Here is a 14,351-nt window from a genome sequence, read left to right on the forward strand (position 1 = left end):
GGCCACGACCACTCTAATCTCTCCGTCTGTGTTCTCAAAGACGGTTTTCCAAACTCATACATCAGAAAGACCACCGAAACTAAAATTATTCTGCAGCTAGGATCACACCTTCTCCCTTCCCTTAACGACAGACTACTGTTCTTTTAAATTTTCTCCATTCATTGGAAGTTTCATTTCACACCTCTCTGCACCCATTCTGACTTCACACCTCTTGATTGGCCTCTCTTTCTGTCCCCTGCTCCCGCCTCTCACTCCTCCTCCCTCCCAACCTTTGTTCTCCCGCTACTTTACCTTTGCCTACTGCCCTGTCTCTCTCACACCTGAAGAAGGCTCCACGGCCGAAACGTTGTGTTCTCTTTCTTCTTTTTTTCAGCATGGAATAAACCTATTACTTATTATTGTAAGAGTTGTATGTTTTGATTTTTTTATTGCCACATTTTCAAATATTTAAGATCGATGAAAGTGAATTGTTTGCAGAAATGAATAATAATTATCAGTCTTATACAGTATTATTGTGTAATATGTTTTGTAACCTTACAATCAAAATCTTCTTTACTGTGATAATTGTACAGAAAAATAGTATCTTTATATGTGATTTCAAATAAAGAGATAAAAACATTTCCGTTTTTCACAGATCTGGAAAATAAAATGTAGGCTTGGTGAAATACTGATGAAGTTATTTGCATTTTTGTGTATATAGTTACTACAGTACATACGAGTTGCAGATTGCCTGTAGTTTTGCCACAGATTCAGTGCTATCCCCAGATATCGGTATGTCACAGTTGTTGTTAGATCCCTATTGGTTTCAATTAAGAGCTCTCTGAGGCAATAAAAAATAGCCAATTAAATTGGAGCAGGCACTTCAGAGGTAGAAATGGGCTGATTGAATTAACCTTGAACACCAGCTAGGGTTAAACATAAGCTTAACTGTATATTTATAACTGCAAACTATATTTGGCACTAAACCCCCAATCTTTCTAATCTGTGGGTCTGTTCCAACAACAGTTATTTTTCAGGAATTGAAAATGCTTTCCCCCGTTGTAAGTATGTTCAAATTCAGCTTTTTTTTTCCACCAACGAGAGCTTCTAACAGTTGAAAGCTTCAAAGCAGTTGAGTTTTGTTTGCACTTTCAAAGTCTGACATATACAGTGGCGCATGGCTTAGAGAAGTAAAGTGTACTTACAAGTGCTAAGGACCTTGCATTTCTGTCATGCAGACATGTAATTGGCCATGGTCTCCATGGAAACCAATTAGTTTTCATTTCTTTGCCGGTGTCAAGTGTTTTGTAGCACAGCCATAAATTGTTTTCCAGAAGTAGCCCTGACAAAACCAGGAGAAAGGGGCCACAGAGACATCAAAAGGCTAACCTTCAAGAATCGCAAAATATGAGATAACTGCTCTATTGTCCGGGACATCCATGTGACAGTTTTTTTTTACAAAACAGATGATGTATGAATAGCCCATGGAGTGGAAGCAAGGGGCCTCCATTCAGTGTTTGGATGTCAGCTATCTGGAAGAAAATATAATTTAAATATATACAAAGAAATATTAGAAACCTAGAACACCCTCAAAAGTCCTGTGATTTTCATATAAATTAATCAGGTTCTTGAAGTCCTGTTTTCTATGCTTCTACACAGGCTGAAGTGCATTTGTTGCACAAATGCCTAGTTATAAATGCTGTCTGATTATTCCCATACCTCTTTTAAAAAGAGAGATCGAGGGATCATCAATTCTTTTATTGCAGTAGTCAAACTTGCAGTGATGATAGGAATGCGTCCATTGTGTTGATATATAATGTCTGTAACATTCCTTTTAAAGAAATACAAGTACTCTTTTACAAATTAACCTTAGATACATTATTACAAAAGTTCCACATAGCCATTAGGTGGAAAACAATATTTATTTTCAGTATATGCGTATACTGAAGATGTATACATAGAGGTGTTCCCAACATTCCCTGTTTTTCAAAATAAATTAACTGTTTCTGTTATTTGTTCCTAATACAAAAGTAATTTTGTTTAATGATGTTAGTGTTTGTAATTGGGATGCAAGGTAGAGCTGTTGACCATCGTGAATAGGTTAAAGAATGGCAAAGCCTACACTATAAATACTGTAAGTATGGTTACCTCTTTCAATAATTTTCACAAACCCACTCCACAATAAAGATACTACATGTAAATATTACTGAATTTAAGTTTTAGGTGTGCCTTTGTGTTTTGTTTTAGTTTTTATTTAGGCCTATATACAGATATTTATTGTTTTTGCCCTGAGATGCGCATGATATGTTGTTTTAATTGCTTGTAGTGAGCAGAGTAGGCAAAGTGTTAAAGCCTTTGGAAAATATTGTTTGTGTTAAAGGCTTTTGGAAAATATTATTTCATCTCTCCTGTTCCATTAGAATTCACTTGGGTGGCTGAGAAAATGGTTTATGGATTACAGAGAAGAGAACAAGCTCAGACATTTCATTCTTTCATCAGTGATAAATTCCCCAAACTCTGTTTTCATATCTGAGCCATAAATAACAACTATGTTTTTTTGTTAAAAGCCTGTTTTCTGACTGAAACAGTTTCTTGTCTTGCGAATCAATGCTGAAGGTAGACTTTAAGGAGACGAAAGGACCCAAACCAACAAGGTTACAACATTTTTTAAAATGGTGGTAATTCTGGAAGTTGCAAAATGCAAATAAAGGAAGTATAGCAATGTATGAATTTCTGACTTGTTTCTTCATTGAAAAGACTTTCTGTTGAAGACATTGTCACAGCCAATAGTAAACATCATTTTTCAGTGTTTTTTTTTATCTATCTTACAAGGAACATCTTTCAGATTATAGTTATATGTTTTAGAGAATGCAGATAATTTACACTCATTCCCTCAATTCATAGCAACTGCATGCTCTTTAAAGACACAGATCTAAAAAGTGTTCCTTGTAAGATATCTACAGTAGTTTCACTGGCCCACTTTTCCTATGTCACCCTGATGCGCCCTAATAATAGTGAACTAGTTGTCCATGGCTGCTACCTTTTCATTTGCACAGAAGGCAGAATTAAAAGTCTCCATAAACAGTTCAACCCCTCAGTGTTATGAAACTGCAACATTCAATTAATAATCATTCCCATAAATACTATGCAAAAGTTGTTGTTATATTGCTACATTTTGAGTGGATTTTCTGCCTTATAGGAATAGCTATATTTAGCCATGATATCATATCAATTACCACAGGGCTATGATTGTGACTCCTAGCCAAAATATATTGGAATACCACTTTTATTGTCTGGGAGACAAAAATCCAATCAGGCACTTGCTGCTAGGTGTCTTTTGTGGTTGAAGTTTAAAATACATCTCGTTTGAGATGATTATAATTAAAATTTAATTCTTAAGATGCAGCAGAGAATTTTCAACGAGAATTATTTCCTAATGCATGGAGTTCTTTGGTGTCAGTTCAGTTTAGTTCTCAGTGTGAAAAGGTTTTGGAAAAGAGCTGCAGCGTGATTCTGTTTAGTTTTACTACAATACAGTAGGTAGCACAATACTGATTGCAACTTGAAACTTTAATAATACCCATGTTAAAAAAATAGTATGTCTCATTTTTACACAGAGATACTGAAATAACAATCCAAATGATAGCGAGCTGCCTGCAAGTTCTTGTTGGGCTTGTGTCTTTCCATCTTTTTAAAAAAATATACCTTGTGTTTTTATACCCTGGATTTTATAACAGAAAACAATAATTTGACAACCTTCAGTCCTCTAACTCAAAATGTAATATTATTTTGAGATAATTCCCAAAAAGCTTTTGTATGAAACCAAAGGATATTTTCAGATCTGCTACCAAAAATAAAAAAATGACATTGCTGGAACAAATCCCTGTCAGTGCTCGTTGCTGACTATCTGGCTGGTACTACCTGGCCTGCACATGATCAGGAACACTGTGTGGCCAGGTGTAGTTAATTCAGTTTGAGTAAGGTCCTTAAGGACAGTATTGCTCGGCACTATCCACTTTCCTAGGCTAGGCAATACAATTGAAGTCACTTTCTTCCTTTAAGTATCCTTTACACACAAGTATTTTGCAAAGGAATGGCAAAATTGTGATTGCTAATCCACATTTGAGAGAAAAAGGAAAATAGATTTAAGTCACTGGACATGCTAAAGAGATAGTATGAATGACAACATTTAAAGAGATGTCATATGTGGTCAGGGTAACATGGGGAATTTCTGCTTTGTGAAGTGCTCTGAGTTTACAGAAGGTGTTCACAGTTTATGGAGTTTTCAGAATTAATCGTAAAATGATCAAAACAGAAGTAGTTTAATATTAATTCCGGGCATCAAATAAGTAACTTTGAATAGCAGGATACTTGAAGTTCTTATGCATCTCATCTACTGCATCTCCAATAGAAAAAATTCAAAGTAGTGTGACTAGTGTCTTTTCCCATGGGTTGATAAAGTGTAGAAGACATGATCAGACTATTCAGGGACATCACTGGAAAGTTAATTCTTGTTCTTTTTATATATGAAAACTGTGGTGACATTTTTTGGTTTTATAATTGTATGTATATATATATGAATTTAAATATTTTTTATGGCCACTCTTAAACAACAAATTAAGGCGTTAATTTTAATAACTTTCTTGCACACTGTCTACAGCTGAAAGAAGTGGAGTTTAATTTTGCTTGCTCTGTGAAGGATGCCAATGTAAACTTACATAAATACAGAAATTTATAATCCAGACAGTAGGCTGAGTAACATTAAGATTATGTTTAAATTAAGGTTTTGTATTTTCAAATTCCTGTGATACTTTCTGTGGATATTATGTGTTAATTTCCAAAGGAAATTAAATCAGACATGGTCCATGAAGAATGTAGCACTTAAGCTCTAAATAATGTTGTCTTTATTTAAATTAATTTGCATTTTATATATGGTAGTTTTAATGATTTAGTGGCAACACCAACAGTTTATCTTAGGTGCAGTTTTGTGGTCATCTGCTTGAATGTAAATTGTTCTTTTATCTAGGAATTTCATGATTTTTTGTATTTTTTAGTTTGCACAGTTGTCATCAGTGTATTCTGATAGATTTTAGCATGTTTTGAAAAGTTATGTTTTCTCCAAGCATCTTCAAGCTTAAAGTCCCAAGTATTATTATTAGTAATAGTAATAAAATCTCTGATTCACATAGACATTCAACACCTATTGCTTCTCTCTCAACTTCACGAATTGAAGAAAAAAAAGTTAAAACTGAAATACCTTGTAACTCACAGGTTATAAGTTAAGTACTTACTGCATGTTTGTATGGTTTTTCTTATATAGTGTAGTTTTGTAGTATAGTTTTTATAATTCCGTTTACTTTGGACAAAAGGTTGTAAGTTCTAATAACAGGGTGAAACTAGATGTCTCTTGGCGTTTCATGCAAAGGAAACACAGAGTGAAGACTGTCGAAGGATCTTTAGGGTTAACTCAGACTAAGAAAGCACAAAACAGACTAATAATTTCATACTTACAATGTCCTCTTGTATTGCTAATCAAAGTGACAATGTGAGCAGGCTTCCTTTTGATCTCAGAGTGAATGAATTCACAACACTAACACTGCAAAAGAAACCTCATTTTGAAAAGGATCCATTAGCCAAAGGAATGTATAGTGTGATAGCGTGTTTCAGGGGGAAACTGAAAGGAGTTTTTTGGAGTAAGTGGTCAAGGGCCTTCAAGAGGATTTTCAAAATGGTTTGCTGCACTGCAGTATTTGCTTTTCTTTTTCTCTATGGAGATAGCTGTTGTCAAATCTGTGGAAATAAACAAGTGAAACTCTTCAAGCCATCGTTATTTCTTGTTAGTTTTGTCATTTCAAAAGTTGGAATTACTGTAACCACAACATAGAGATTTGTTGATTTGCAGCCCTCAGCAGCACAATTATATGTAAAGGAACAAGTAAAAGGTTTATTCAATGCTGAAAAGAGAAGAAAGAAAACACAATGTTTCGGCTGTGGAGCCTTTCTCGGGTGCCACCTACTAACGCGGCTACTCACCTGAACTAAATGTATATGTATACAATATAACAGCTGAACACATCTTTGGTAACACAATATCTAACAGAAATGAATTCATGCATTGTCTACCAAAGACATGGCTTTTGTATACTCTATTCATAACTGATAAATTAATTGAGAAGCCCATTGTGTATGGACTTTATTGGATTTAATACTGTACATGTGCTTAAATGTTTGAAAGGATTTATTAATGCAAGAATTTTTACCTGTTCAAATACCTGTTTTCTAAGAGAACAACATAAAAGCTTAAACATATTTTTCTTTTTTTCTGATGCACAAGTGGCATTTATTGTAACATATTCCACTTATAAACCTGAACAAGAGATGTTTGTGGACCCTGAAAGCCAAAAAAAAGTAAATTCTAATTCATTACGCCACCAGTCTATGTCATCCCAAGTGTATTATGTGCTCTGACACTGTAAATCAATATTTGTCTGCCCTGCTTTCCATAGTCTTCAACTGAAAATGGTTATTTAGTGCCTTCATAGAGGCGACATTTGCCAAAATGCATTCTAGGGTTGCATTTTGTTTTACTGTGGGTCATTTTTGACCCCACAACTCCCCACAAATAAGGACCGTGGGCTCTTTGTCAAAGATAGGATGACCCCTGTGTCAGCACTGTCATTAGAATTGTCCTGGCTGTTCTATCACCAGCTTTGCAATCAGAGATGGAAAGAATGGGCATACATCTCTGTAATTCTTTTAATAACAAGTGCAAATGGGCAAGGGGCCTATCCTTCTTTATCAGGCTTTCGAAGCAGTTGATACCACCTAGGGGCTGGGAAATGTCGGATTCATCTAACAACCCATGAAGCTGATTAATTTCACTCTTCATTAGGAATGTGTTGTGGCATCTTCTGGACTTAGCATATCTATAGCCTCTCATTTTTTCTCTTCAACCCGGACACCCTCCTCCTTGCTTTCTGCCCTTGGCAAATGAAAGGTCAAAGACGCTACAGTGATTAATGAGCAAGAAGCACTGGGATCCTTCTGTCACTTCCCCCCCTGTGTTTTTATTTCATCCACTAATTCCTTGAAGACTGCTTAAATTTTATTGCGAGATGAAAATGACATGATGTCAATACTAGTTCTATAAATATACGCTTTCTGTGCTGCTTCACAAAAAAAGTCATTTGGAATTTAAACATTTGCCTTTTTCGTTCATTAAGAAATTTCTTGAATATTCCTCTTTTAAATTCAGCCTGAAGTATTAGCTAAATCTGCAATGCCTTGAAAACCTGTTGTTGGGCTGAAATAAATATGATTTGAGGCAACAGTGAATTTCTGCTTTGTATTTGGAACTATCCGGCTCATTTTCGCCACTTTCTTTCATCTCAATGTATGTATTAACCACTTTGTATATTGTAAGCCAAAGCATTGCATTGCAAAGGAATCCAGGAGCAGTTCCAGCTGCTGTCACGTTTCTGCTGGTGCTTCATCAGCCCAGCTGAACTGTTTATTTGAAAATTTAATGAAATATTTACTTTCTATAGCAATAAGGATTAGCGCTGATAATTGAGTGAGCCAGAGCTGAAGCTGTCTGTGTAAGAGGCCCCTCTTGTTTGAATGCAGATCTTCAGTCCACAATGAGCCAGTTAGTGAGTGTGTATTTCTGCCTGTCACTTTCTCTCCACATGTTGCTTTTTCTTTGAGAGATAAGTGGGCCTAATGCTGAACAAATAGTGGAAATCAGAAGCCACTGAGAATCATTCGTCTCTCGTTTTCCCATGGCAGCCTGATAGACGCCCAGTCACAGAAACCCCCCCCCTCTCGGTGAGCACAACAATTTTGTCACCACAAGCAAATCCAATTGAAAAGTCCCCTGGACTGCGAGGAGCTCCAGTTGTCAGAATGGGCAATGGCAGTGAAAGGATCCGAGAAGGCGAAATTGGCATCAGGTGCGGGCCCCGGTTGTTCATGATAGGCTGCCACATTGTGCTGGCTAGACATTCGGCCATTTTCAGATATAATGGGAGAAATTAATGCAAATGAGCAAATGGAATGAAATGTATTTAAATGCAGATTGAAAGGGCTCTGCTTACTGCCTGATAACAAGTTGCTCTAGGAAAAGGGCTACATTGTGTTGGCTCATTTTTTCCCCATTTTTTTCTCACTTGTGGCTCATAAGGGTCTATTGTTCGCTGGGTAAACTCTTTCTCTAAACTATTGACATTGCTCATTTATTTGAATTTCAGATGTTTTTCCACTGACATTGCAGCCTTTGGCGACTGGGTAAAACGTTAATTGCAAGAGGACAGGGGGCCCGACTGAAACAGTGAACAAAATCATTAAGGATAATGTTGCTGTTGTCCGTACCTCATTATAACCTGCATATCAGGCAATAAAGTGTTATGATTCACAAACAAGTCAGTGGCCCTGTGCTGGAGCCCATGGCTATCCATCTTTTCAGATCTCCATTTCTTCATTAAAGAGTTCTAGTTATGGAGCTTCACCAACCTGTTAATTAGTTTGTATTCCATCTAATTATTTTCATTGCCCTGAGGAATTTGATACCTAAGGACATATTCATGTGGTGTAAATCATAGTTGAGGGGGAGAAGATATTTGGGTTGAATGTTTTAGTCCAGAATTTCAAAATATATCTTAAATAATACCTGATATTTCAGTTCTAACAGGTCTGAACTACAACATAGGGGAATGCAAATGTAGTATGCCTGTGTAATCTTTTTAATTTCATTTCTTTACATATATATGTTTATCTTTCTATGTAATTAACAATATGCATGAAAATAAGTGCTTGTCCTGATTGTTGTTTTTATGATCATATTAAAGCAGTACTTTACTATGACAGGGGATGGTGTGTACACAGAACACATTCCATAATTGATTTGACAGGATTGTATGAAAAATAGGCTGTCTTAAATGAAGATATTAAAATGCACTGTATCTGGAAGTGGAGAGCTTTAATTTCTTTCCAAAAACCAAAGGGCCCATGAAAAATCGGAAAAACTGGAGGAGGGGGTATATTGGTAGGACATGGTTTTAGGCAATCCATAAGGACCCTATTCTATAATTTTTTCAGTGTGTAAATGCACTTTACAAGCAATTAATTTTGTCTAATTAGAAACACTGAATCCTATTTTTTCTTATCATGCATTTTAATGTTGTATATGTTTATTATTTAACAAATTGCTTGTTTCATAGGCCCTTTCACAGTCAAATGGCTTAAACCACTTAAAATTTAAAAGATTAGCCTGCTGTTTCCGTTCCTATTATACATAAACCAGAACAGGCAAACCCCACTTCCAAACTGTTAGCGTAAAACTTCAGGGTAATGCAGTCAAATGCAATGTAACAGATTTGCAGTTGTCCAGAAGTTCTAGCCTGGTGATTAATGTGTGAGATAATGTACTTGGGAAATGAGTAAACACTCCCTTGCTCCTTGCTTTGTGCTTGAACGAGTTGACGACAAGGGCAGAGCAAGGTGAGAATTTAACAGGGCTGCAGAAAAAAAGGCTCAATGGAGTGAAGCATGACAGAGCCTGGCAAATACATTATCTGAGTGGGAGTCGGTAACTTTGTAATAAAAAAGGCAGACAAAGTGGAAGTTTTTTAGAACAAGAATAATTAAAATTGCTCAAGGGACTGTAGTTTTAATTTCACATGTAAGGGGCTAAAGATTTCATTTAAAGACTCACTGTGCAGCTAGAAGGTTAATAAGATGAACAAAGAGTGGAATGTGAGAACTTATACTGGGAGGGAGCTAGTCGGACTTTCACCTGACACGTTTTTAATTATTAAACTCCAGATATTTCTGAAAAAAGATCAAGTTAGTAACTGTCAGTAACCGATTACTTGCATTTTTACGGTAATTGTTTCAAGTCAGATTACTCGTTCAGCATTTATTATTGCAGTGTATGTACTTTGTTAGCGTTTTTAGTGGCTATTTTCCCAAGATGTTTGAGCTGTTTCCAAGTATTTGCTGCATGTGTTTGGAGTATGGATTTATCCTTTAAATACCATAACCCTTTGCAGTGCATCCTGTCTTTTTAGTGCAACTATGAATATCAAATATAAAATGGATACCATGTTCCCATCTCTTTTATACCCATATACAATATTAATGACTTTACAGCTTAAAAAAAACCTAACACACATAAATATCTATATAACCACCTGGTGTTTTATGACATTGTTCTGCTTTCTCTTCTTGAATGTGTTTACTAATTTTTGTTCTCAATATGTGATGTGGTTTTTATTTCTCAACTGGGATTTGAAATATTAAACAACAGCAACTTTTGCCTCTGTTCTTGCTGCTTTATTAGCTAACTTTATTGATACTCAGCTGGCACGTATGCAATTAAGTTTCCTACAGTTTCAACAGTTCATTGCCATACATTTATCATATAGTGCATTTCATAGCCTGTCCTTTTCTAGTTACACATACAGTATGGATATGAAAAGTGTGCTTGTAAAAAATGCTGGAGTGTAGGCTATTAAAAATAAATATCTGAAAATGTTATTAAAACATGTGTATATACGCTTTACTGTATATCAGTTATGTAACTGGAAAAAAAAAGAAATTATTTTGCCCCCAGTTATGCAGTGCTAATATAATGTACAGTATTTTTGGTTCCTAAAATGTTATTATTTAATTATAATTATATACATCATAATAATAGTATAATAATAATAATTGTACAAACTATTTTCTTTGTGCATTTTTGGGTCTGTGCATCCCAGTGTAATATTTGTGCAGTTTCTAATGTAGTCTTCATGAACCGGACAGAAGAAAGGATTTAACGTTTAAGGCTGGTAAAAATCATTTTTATTACTTGTCATCAACTTGTCATCACATTTCAGCTGTGGCAAATTGTAGTATTTGTACCAAGTCATTATTTGTCATTTTAAGCAATCTTCTGTCTTTACAAAATATGTTTGCACAAGAACTTTGTGCTTTATTGCGCTTTATTGTCACAGATGGAGCAAAAAATAACAGTTTGAATAGGAGGATAGAAATTAGTGATGGCTATTCAGATTTTTAAATCATTTCAAATTTTAAACTAAAACAAATCTTTATTTTCTATATAATATGCGAGATGGATTTTTTGCCATCTGTAAAGCTAGTTTGATACGGCCTTATTCTCAGAATCAGTTGGCCAGTTCATTCTCCGTATTAAATCGTAACCGTTTTCACAGGGACATTCAAATGCTCTTTATTCCGACTGTGACGTCCTGCCTTCGAAATCATTAATTCTGTCAGCCTTGTGCATGGGAATTATTGCAGCAAAGTGATCCCAAAATACTCTTCCTGCCAGTCTGTCAGAAAGCACACACTATGTTTGACACTTATGCATTATATGTTTATCAGTCTCTAATGAAATGCTGACAAGTTTTCTGCACAAGGGATACTGTGTTCCTTTAATAGCATTTAACGAACCTTGAGCTCTCACCATGGAGCAGTCCTATTGCTGGCGACAGCTCAGGGGCCCTGAGCAGCTCCCTGGTGAGAGAAGATATTGCGCATTATGAAAATTTGCAATGCAGTTTTTTGTGACCCTTTTAATATTTTTCTTATCTTGATTTTTGATAGTTAATAAAAGAGATTAGAATGTTTTTTTTTCCAATAAACCACTAGATCTGCACTTTCTGTCTTTGGCCTTGATGTATTTAACACAAGGGTGAAGCTAAAATCCTGTTAGAAGTATATATTGGAAGTATTTATAAAACTCTAACCTTATAGATAAATGCAATCGTGTTGGGGTCCAGTCTAAAACTCCTATTAATGTGAAATAATATGAAAATAATTTAGGTTTGTTTGATAAGGATTTAAATGGTCTGAGTAAGTTTAGTGGTTCTGATGTGATGTGATGAGATTAATAAGTGAAGTGATACTCAACAATGTACAGTATAAGCGATAAGGAAGCTTGTACGTTGGGAGAGGGGTTACCTGCAAATCTAGATGAGTGATGGTAATTTCAGAAAGGTTGTACAAGCAAGATGGGAAGCTAACAGCCACTCAAAGCTGTTGGTATGGAAGTGTGTGTAATGTTATTGCTATTCTAGTGTTCATGTAATTCCTGTAACCCAGTCCTGTCGTGCCATCATCACCTTCCCCTGCTGAAGTTCCCTGTGGGAACATAAACAAGCTTCCCGTTTCGCTAAGCTGATGTCTTTTACGGCTGAGACCAAGGACCTGGGCTCCAGGAGGGGGCCTGTGTAATGGCTCTTGTGGGATTTGGGCTTTGTCTTGGGCGAGCCCGCTAAACGTGATGCCGATGCCTGAGTTGGCCAACCCACAAAGCTGAATGAGGTAAAAGTCACTGCAAAACAAGACTGTGACACCTGATATTCTTCATCGTGGCTAGAGGGCGGATGGTGGTCCTTATGTTGCTCATGTTTCCGCAAGCCACCTGCGGTACTCAAGAACTTCCGTTTCTCTGGCCTTCTTTCGTGGGATCCCAAACGATCAGAGCTCCTGCCTTTAATCTTTGTTTTCCAGATATGCATTGACATCAAGGCTGCTCCTAACCCATATGTAATGAGGCCTCCTGTTTGAGAAAAGTATCAAAAGCAGAACATTCCAGTGGTTTTAAGCATGGATTGTAACACTATTAAAACTGTGTCAGAGTCTTGCTCTATGCACAGTTTATCTCACCAAGCAATCATTCATCTGATTCTTTATTATTTCTTTTTATTGAATGAATGGCATTCTTATGCTCCAGTAACCATTTTTTTTGGTTAAAACATTAGCCAACGTGGCTGTCTAAACATACTCTCTAGTTAAGTAATCACTCAAGCAATCTGTTTGCAAGTGTTTATATGGCTTTATCCTTACAGTGCCATTAAATGGATTGGGATGCTGTGGAAAACCTTTTTTAATTATTAAAAAGCATCTGGGATCTTACAATCACTTTGCACTGTTCTAAAGAGCTTAGATCCCTTATGAGTATTATGATCTTTTATTAACATATGATGGAACTTTTTGGTTTCTCATAAATAATTGACTGTAACATCATGCATGCTCTCAGTACTACAGCTTATTTCCAAGTACATGCTCATGTTGTACAAGGAGTTTTAAGCTATATGTGCAATAATAATTTTAAACAGATGCTGCAACAATGATTAGTTTCCACCGCATGTACGAGTGTGTAAACCATTTCAGACATCTATGAAATATTGCTCAGGTTCAGCATGAGTGCAGAAAGAAGAAATGTACCTCATCTGTAATACACTGTGTAGACTAATATCAGCTCCTTTTTTCTTATATTGCAGTGAGATATTGATCTGGTAAAATTGTGCCATATTGGAGCTGTCTGTTGTGATATTCATCATACTGTCACATCTCCAGTGCCTCAGAGTTATTAGAAGGTGGAATTGAGGGGTTTAGTCTCTAGAATGTTGCAAACAATTTATCAGAAAACTCTGGTGATATCTTGCTGAGGATTTATGTCTATAAAGTGAAGCCATACATTAAAATCATGTAATTTTGTGGGTGGACACCAACTGTTTTGTCTGGATTTGCTGAGTTCAACAATTCGCTTTTACAGCTTAAAGCGGCACTTCTTCTTATGAAGCCTTAAATAGCATCCGCAGCTTTGAGGAATATAGTGGTAATTTACTTAGTGAGAAGCGGAGTGCCCTCGCACAGGCCACAGACCAGATGAGCCTTGTCTGAAGTAATTGTTATTAGCCAGGTTTAAATGTTCCAGGTTCTATCAAGCATCGCTGCGTGTTTGGCAGTAGATGCCTATCTGTCAGTGGGAATGAAAGTAAACTTTTATGCCATTCTCAATTAATTTATCCCACAAGAGACTCAATGGGAGACCAAAGGTTTTTTTTTTTAGAGCATACGCATCTTTTCTGTCCTCTTCCTGATTGTGCTGCACTCTTGTCAGTCCTGTGAGTCAAGTTTCATCTTCTGATTTTTGGTGAATGTTTCAGGATGGGAGGGGAATAAAAGCTGCATTGAGCTCCTGTGTTCTCTGTTCATAAATATGTATTCTCTGTGAATGCAGACAAAGGTGCCTTTGAAATGAGCATGAGGACATACCGATAGATCCCCAATGTTCTACTTAAGAGTTTTACTTTGATTCTTATTTATCGTGCGCGCTTTTTCTTGTGAATGTGCCGAGGTGCTGTCAGAACTGTTGTTTCTGAATAAAAATGCACTGTGATGTTATTATTGTAAACAGCATTTAAGCACAGCTGGCAGAATTGATCAGGGCCACATCAGAATGAACTTCAGCAGATGACTGGAGCAGCGTAAACAATAACTAAATATGCAAACAGTTCTTGCAGCTAAGGCTCTGGGGAGCAGGCACCATTATTTCTGACTTTGAACAGGGAAAACGGGGC

General features: G+C 36.3%; 1 protein-coding gene across 4 annotated transcripts in view; it reads left to right on the forward strand.

Annotated features, from left to right (window-relative positions):
* LOC148835581 (dachshund homolog 1-like) overlaps window positions 1-14,351 on the forward strand; it is a 194,862-nt gene that overhangs the window by 50,547 nt on the left and 129,964 nt on the right. The window lies entirely within an intron of this gene.

Source organism: Atractosteus spatula, chromosome 4 (assembly GCF_055471065.1).
Source record: "Atractosteus spatula isolate fAtrSpa1 chromosome 4, fAtrSpa1.hap1, whole genome shotgun sequence".
Lineage (NCBI taxonomy): Eukaryota > Metazoa > Chordata > Actinopteri > Semionotiformes > Lepisosteidae > Atractosteus > Atractosteus spatula.